Raw genomic sequence first — 8,538 nt, forward strand, 5'->3', positions numbered from 1 at the left:
TGAAGTCATCATGAATCACGCCCGACTTCTGCGTCACGGGACCCCAGAGTTGTCATTTTGTAATCCTGAATTGCACGATACTTTGTCACGTGACTATGGTGTTATAAGTCATTTTGAATCCCGTGACACTTTCGCGTGACTCCGATGTAAGGTCAATACTTCTTGCAAGCCGTCTTAAATCACATGATACTCTTTGTCACATAACTATGGTATATATTGTCACCACTTTGTCAGTCATACTGAAAATTATGTGGCACTGTCACGTGACTCCAGTGGACCTCATCACATTTTGCAAGTCATTCCGAATCACGTGACTCCGGTGTAACGTACTGACCTTTTTAAAGTCATCCAGAATCACGTGGCACTTTTTCACGACTGCAGTGTGACATAAGTCATCCTCAATAACATGACACTGTCATCCTAACGACGTGGTACTTATGACTTATTCATGACGTCACATGATTAGCATGTGGCTACATATGGTGCATGATGCTACATAAACCATTTTTCACCTTTATTTTTGTGTCTCATGACATAACATCACATGATCAGTCATGATAACACGGCTTGTTATAACGTTATATTGCTGAGTATTGCGCTATATCACTTAGCGTTACACTACCAAAGATTGTACCTGATGAGGCAACATGCCTTCATAATATAATAATAAATAATAATTGGTTCACAGGAAGTGAAAGGCGCAATATCTGTCACACTTGTTTCTGTGGACACCTGAACCGCGCCGTTAGGGAAGCGAGGAATGCAAAAGTGAAAGTGGAAAGAGAAATGCCACATGGCCTTTGAGGACCAAGACTTCGGGGGACACATTCTGCGGAAGCATTTTGCGCACAACTTCCGGCGACGGCTGTTGCTTCTCGTGAGGCATATGAGGCTTTCGTATTAACAGCTGAAAAATCGGGTGGTGATCGCGATACTCGGTAATACGTGGTGTTCGAATCGCGTACGGAACGCAGTGTCGAGCGGCAGTGGCGCATGGCCTTGGCATCGCGCCTCTGCGGCTGCGCTACCACTAAGTTCTTCAGACACCGATTTCGCCAATGTTTTGACTAAAGCCTGACCTTGAAACCCTATCCTGAAACCGAAAGCGAACTAAAACGTGATGTGCTAGCGCGCATTCATTGCATCTAGGCTAGCTTAGGTAAACCTGCGACAATTCTTTTTTCTACTGAGAACTTAACTTTAATAATAATAATAATAATAATAATAATAATAATAATTGGTTCACAGGAAGGGGAAGGCGCAGCATCTGTCACACGCGCTGTGGACACCTGACCCGCGCCGTAAGGGAAAAACATAACAGCCAAATAAAGTTTTTCTTTCCTTCCTAGTGTGTGTGCGCGGTGGAGAAACTTTCACCTCTTCCACCTGTATATGCTCATTATCATCATCGCTGTTCTGCGGATCGCGCGCAAACTGCCAGGAAGGTTATGGAGTTAAGGCGTTTCTCGAAGCGGTCGCTTACAGTGTACGTGGAACACCACGTGGAACTGACAATGTCAGATTTTAACTGCTTTTTAGATCAATTTATTCTCACAGTTATTTAGATTTTCATTTTTTGGATTGGATTGGTACTGAGGCTTCCCTTTTTTACCAGGTGGACAGCGGATGATGACCATGTCATGAAATGTCAACATAGGTCAGGTCAGGTAACATGCCTCGAGTGCACCCTTTTCAAATCCTCTCAGACGAAAAAAAAAAAAAAAAAAGAAAGCTGATAACGTCGCTCCTTCGTTGTTTTAATTATCAAAAACGCTAAACCTAGCCTACTTTAAGAGAGTGAATGAAGAAGAGCGGAGCGCCAGCAATAGCTGGCTCGCCGCGCTGTTACTACAGCCACGGCCAACGGGACCCTGGACTGAGGGTCCCCCCACCCGCTGACTAAATAAATAAAGATGTTTTGTCTTCCTCCTCTTCTACTCTCTTTCCCTCATGAAACTTTGCGTGAGCTTTATACTGACCTTTCAGTGTGTTGGTAGAGAACAATTAGAAAACATAGTTTTATTACTTTGTACTACGAACGTAATAAACTCAGCTCGAATGCATCATGCATGCATATGTAATGATCACTGATTAGTAAATTTCTGTCACAGAAAACCGATCATACCTGAAACAGACAGCGATTTCCAATTTAATTCAAGAACTCATGTCAAACCATATGTGCACCTCAGGAGCGTGTTGTACTCAAATAAGGAATCCGTCGTATATGTTGGTAACGGGACGGTCCGCACAGGTAAACCGAATACCATTGAAGAAGAAGAACATGGTTTGCCATCTCGGCGCCCTAACAACTTCCAAATTTTTGCTTCGTATTTTTCTTTCAATCAATTTTGTGATCTTAAATCTTATGTTTTTGTTTAGATGTCAATTACTTTAATGCACTAATTCAGTTTGTGTCGGACATTTGGCAGCCCACACTGAACCCTGGCCAATCCCCCTTCGTGGGTATGTGCCAAATATCAAGGAAGAAGAAGAAGAAGATGCTGGAAGGTTTTGCGTGGCTACTACTTGTTCCCGACATGGCTTGTTTCTAAGGCTACGGGTATACGACAGGCACTCATCGTTCAAGGAAGAAGAGAGCGCGAAAGGTGCTGCTGTCCTTTCCCAAAGAAGCACCGCGGTGCGGACAACTCCTGTCCCATTTCTCCTAACCACGCCCCGGTAAGCTTACCACGAAGGAGCCGACTGGCGAAGTGGCCATCAACGACACATCAAAGAGGCCGAGTTCTTACCTACCCGCCCATGTAGGCGTTCCTGCAAATAGGATGGAGTCTGCGGGAGAAGAAAGCGCCTCTGGTTTAAAAAGGGCTTCTTCGCCTCTCTTGAGGCGTGCAGCGCACTCCTTGCCTTCTATTTAACAGGATCAGAATGGTGGTCCGGGGCCAGTTCACAGCGATGCTGAAGAAGCTTCGCATAAACTGAACAGGCCCACATGTGCCACGTCGGCCGCGCTGCTTACCAAATGTGAAAGTATACCGCGAACTGATGTAGGCGGATCTACAGGTGTCCAGGGAGGGCTTCCTTCTGGCCCGGACGATGATCTTGACGGCCTTGGAACGGCAGCTCTTGAGTTTGGCACCCCTCCTTCGGCCATTTTGTTGGTATCGGAATCCGAATTCTCGGTAAGCAGCGGTTGAGGTGGCTCGAATTGATTAGTACGCAAGAAGCAAAATAAATAGGATATAGCTTAAGTGTGAACGAAATGATCCTAGTTTGCATGAAATAGGTTATTTATCGTAATATAAAAGCTGCTAAAAAAAAATGTGATCAGCCCCATCATCTCCATGTGTGCCCTTTTGCACTTAATAAAACCTTACCGAACATGTAACGCACGTTTGAAGGATTATTTAAAAATTATTAATTATTAGTGCGTGGCAGTAACGTGACAAAGGTCTTTATTAGTGCGTGGCCGCCAGCGTGAATGATGTGCAAGGACAACAACGCTCGTGCTGCGCGATAAGGAAGGCGACGCAAGGACGGATACGTTACCTAAAGGGGTGATTTGGCCAGCTGGCCCTGTGATTTGATTATTGTGCGTCCACGCCGCCATTCTTGCCTCGCGTCGCTGAGAGGACACTTGCGCGTCCGGCGCTCGCCGGCGCGTTCTTGCAATGCCAGGAGCCAAGCGGCTGAAGCCTTTTACGTTTTTCGGCCGTGTGCCGCAAGGCACCACAACGCTAGAACTGACGAAGATCCTAGTGAAACGCTTTTCGAAAACGGAACTTGGTGGCGTTCAAGATTTCACAGGCGGGAAGTTCGAGATTTTCCTGAAGACTAGGGCTGCTGTTGAGAGATTCCTGAAGGATCCCGTCGTAGATGTTAAGGGAACTGCGGTGGAAGCTGGTGCGCGTCTTTGGCTACTCATCGGAGCACCATGACGTAGAGTTGGCAAATGCACTTCAGCCCTATAGGCAACCTGCAGTGGCCAGGCGGCGCTAGTGGAGCGCAGCGTTCAGCGCCGCCAACGGCGGCGCCGAGTAATCTGAGTAGGCTGGCGCGGTCGGGTTGCGTTCGCGTTGTACGGCTAGAAGCATCTCGGCTCTCATTTTCTGCAGTTTTAAGGCAATCGAATGTCTTGAGAGCTACTTCCGAAAACCAATACTGACGAAAGGACACCGCCTGTTCGAGAATGCTCATGTTTAAAACGTGAACGGTGTCGACGTCACCGCGAAGTGCGCGCAGCTCGCGACGGAACACCCGCGCGCACAGCTTTGAATGTCGCGTGAGTAGACGGAATTTTTTTTAACGAAATTTATTCTCTCAGGGCATTAGTCGGATATGTGATGATGAATTAAGAAATAATTAAATGAATGAAAAATGTTGTAAACGTAGCTTTTCATTCACCTATTGCGTTCACACCTCATACCCAAACATTGAAAGTGCAGAGAGAACCTGAGAAGAGATTGATCGCCGTTTCTTCTTTTTTTTTTTTTGTTCTTGCTGTTTGATTACAGCAGCATAATAATTTCCTCGCGGTTTTGCTTTAAAGTTTAATACCATGACGAACACTTTTGTTCGTGGTGCACCTTTCGACAGGGCCGCGGAAGTTACAGGAGGCATGGTGCGGTACCCGCTACGGATGTCGTGGCGATTGCAAGCACTGTGCGGTTGTAGCGTGCGTCATCAACGAAAACTGTGCGTGCCGGGGGCGGGGAGTAGGGGGCCTCCTACACCGTTGGAAAAATAAAGCCCTTAACAACAACAATAACTGGCATGCATTTTGTATCTCCGTACCTCAAGCTTGGGGAAAGCCGGCGGGAAATGCTGGCACTCAACGGCAAAGCTTTCGTAACGGAGGTCGTTAAGAGTTAGAATTTTTTACTGTTGTTACTAATGATGAAATATTCTATCGTCTGAGACAAGAGACTCTTGAGTAGCTTGAGCAGTCGGTGAAAGAAATATTTGGCGCGGAACAATAGAATGAAGTTCCATTCTCAGCGACTGTATCACGGGCCTCTATACACTCCGCCACTTCAACTTTTTCAGCACCTTAAGAACTAATTTACAGATAAATATGCTTATTGAAATCTGTAATTGGAAGTTTTGAAGATATTTTGGCTTTGTGGTTCCGAATAGACACCGCATTAGAAATCCGGTTCACAGATCCACGAACATTTTTTTTTTTTTTTTTATTTCGCCTCCGTTGTAATGCGGCTGGAATACGATGCTGCGGCTGCACGGCTTTGTTGATTTTCGGGACGTATGCCACTCGATCTTGCACAGCATATACCAGTACACGCCAAATTTTACAGCGCGTAATGAATAGTGTGCCCCAACCAGCGTGCGACTCCCCGAGTCAGAAGTTTATACCGTTTCCTCCGCTCACGGGCAATCGTCTTATTTCAGCTTTTTGGCGTCTGTACGCCAATGGCCCCATAACAAAACAAATTTCAGTTACATTACTCTCTCGCAGCCAATAATTCCTTCTCTCATCATTCTCCCAGCAAGCGGTACGCTTAGGTCTCCTTCGTGATTGTGGTAGTCTTTCTCGCCGCCCTTGCGCTTATTTTTATTCTTGTTCACATCCGTAGTAGTCGAAGCATCGCACGAGACCACTGAAGTCACTAAATGAGTAAATCACACTCACTGGGATAACAAAACGCGAACGCAGAAGGAACACAGCGGCCGCAACATATACGGCGTCAGCTTCTGCGCCGACTCAGTATTAGCTCCCGTCGGCCGCCAGGTAGCGCCACATGTCTCAGCAAACTCCATTGCAGGTTGCCTATGGAAAAATTGTCAGCGTTGCTCGCTAGACCGTCCCCGGTTTCCCGTTCGTCACCACGGGGATCCGACGGATAAAGATAGAGATGAAGTCTGAGATTCCGAACTTCCTGGATGTGATTGATACAACCATCCAGTGCGAGTATGAAGGAGTCAAGAGGGTATGCCGCAAGTGCGGATATGAAGGCCACATGGGCGCGAGCTGCAACACGCCACAGTGCGAGCGTTGCGGCGCGTATGGGCATGAAGTGTGTAATGCCGTGTGCCCTAAGTGTGGTGAGGACCACGCTGTAAAGACATGTAAGAAGAGGACATTTGCGTCTGTGTTAGGGAATGAAGACGTGAATGAACAGCCAGCCGATTATTGGGAGCAGCCCGCACCAGCACTTGTGCTGGCAACTCCTGAGAACCCGAAAGATACCGAGACGAAGGGTGATGCGTCTACAAACGCCGTCACCGAGGAAGATAGCATGGAGGCGACGGCTGCGGCCGCGCCATCTGAAGATTTAGAGGAAAAACAAGCAGAAGTTGTCTATGAAGACCATGAGGTGCCCCCAACGTCCGCTGCCGGGAAAGCGGTTACGGACATTGCCGCACCCTCTACAGCGCCCGAACAGAACCCTGAAAAGAAAACTGAAACTGGACACTGCCAGGTGCCTTCAGTGGCCGCCACGGTAGAGGAACAAGAGTGTGCAGCTGGCGTCGCTGCCGCAAAAAAAGACCGATCGGTTGAAACTGAAGAAGATGAAGAGAAGGACATGGATACGACCACAGTGCGCCCCAAACGCAAGCGCAGTCCCAAAAAGAAGAAAACCAAAAAATCAGCGCCATCAACATCATCGGAATCTTCCGCCGCCGCGCCGTTGACGAAGCGTGCGTTTCTGAAAAACCCTCCACCAATAAGCGAGAGCAGCTCTGACACTGAAACAGAAATGCCGAGCCAACATCGCTGTCACATTTGCAGCACAACGAATTGTGATTGCTACTCGGACATCTCGGACATCTACGACGCCGATTCCACAGCGGAGTCACCTTCCGCTTCTCCCACTGCTCATGACACCGCTCCCTCCTCATGAGGTGGTCGCGCTTTCCCCCCTTTCCTTCCTTTAGCTACATCCTGGCCTTTTCCTTCGTTCTCGCAACGCTAAACATTCGCGGCTTTACTAAAGCAGCGAAACAAGCTGAAACAATAGACATAGCCCGCGCCAAAAAGATCGACATCCTCGCACTTCAAGAAACTTATATTCACCGGCAAGAACAAATTGAAAATTTTGACCTCCGTTTCAGCACAAAATCCTATTGGAGTTTCGGAAGGAAGGGTTCAGGGGGAGTTGCGCTCATCTTCCTAAGAGACGCCGGCCTGTCAGTCCTACGCCATGATAGGGACAACGCAGGACGCTTTGTCTCGATTGACCTTAACAATGGCATGCGCATCATTAATGTATATGCCCCATGCCGTTTTGGACAGCGAGAATTTTTTGAGGGGCTAGAAGAGAGATTTATTGGCCCAGCCAAAATAGTGTTATTGGGCGATTTTAACTGTGCCCTCTTCAAAGAAGACCGCCGCTCTCTTCGGGGTACACCGCGGCGGCTTAGACGAGACCACAATGGCGCACAGGCCTTGCGTGATCTGGTGGAGGAGTTAGACTTAACCGATGCTTGGCGCGCACTCCAACCTGGTCGCGCCGGCATGACCTGGTCTGGCCGTGGTCTCGAAAGCCGTATTGACCGCGTCTATGTCTCTGCTAGCGTAGCTGATTCCCTGCACTCTGTGTGGGTATTCCCCAATGCCCTAAGTGATCACAAGCTGCTTATCACGCGCTTGTGTGCGGCTATTTCTCCACGAGAAAAGGGTTGCTGGAAATTAATTACGCGACTTCTGGATGACGAGCGTGTCCAGCAGGAAGTCGTCAAAGTTATAAAGCGTTATGTCTCCCCTAACATGGATGCACAAAGCTGGGATAATATGAAAACCTCCATCAAGATTTGCCTCCAAGAGTGCGGGAAGAAGATGGCGCGGGAAGAGAGAGAAGAAATCCGAATAGTCTCGGATGCCATCATCGCGCTATCGGCCCCATTTTCTCAGGGACCAAGCATCCCCGCGGCGTTGGCCACCCTGCGTAAGGAGTTCCATCGTCTTCTAAATCGGCGCTGGGACAGACTTCGCGCAACAGCACGCGCTGAACGATGGGAAACCGAGGCATGGTGTTCGCGTCATCTGCTACGCCGTCGCCTTGCCAGAAAGAACGAAACCCTCTCTGCAGTCGAAGATCCACTCACCGGCCATATTGTTAGAACCCTGAGCAGGTATTGAGTTTAGCACGCGATTTCTACATCGAACTTTATGCTGCTGAGCCCTGCACCCCCACATCGTTCCAGCTGGAGGTAGCAACTGACGCACCTAACCTAGACGACACATGGCTGTCGTCTGAATAACTACACACAGCCCTAAAACAGATGAAGCCAAACAGAAGCCCGGGTATGGATGGACTCCCGCCAGCTTTTTACGTAAAGTTTTGGCCGTCGCTAAAGACCGCTTTCACCAACTTAGCAAACGACGCCTTTGCCAGCCGGCCCTCCCTGCACTCCAGTGTTCGCCTACGCGGATGACGTATGAACGAAGGCCTCATCACACTCCTGTGCAAGGACATTTCCAGGAGCAGCGACCTTAAAGCTTGGAGGCCAATAACCCTTATAAATACGGACTACAAGGTAATTGCCAAATGTCTCTCCTTACGCCTGACGCCTGCTCTATCGTCAATAGTAGGCCCGCAACAGGCTTGCTGTGTTCCAGGC

Source organism: Amblyomma maculatum, unplaced genomic scaffold (genome assembly GCF_055883805.1).
Source record: "Amblyomma maculatum isolate TAMU_Amacu unplaced genomic scaffold, ASM5588380v1 scaffold_62, whole genome shotgun sequence".
Lineage (NCBI taxonomy): Eukaryota > Metazoa > Arthropoda > Arachnida > Ixodida > Ixodidae > Amblyomma > Amblyomma maculatum.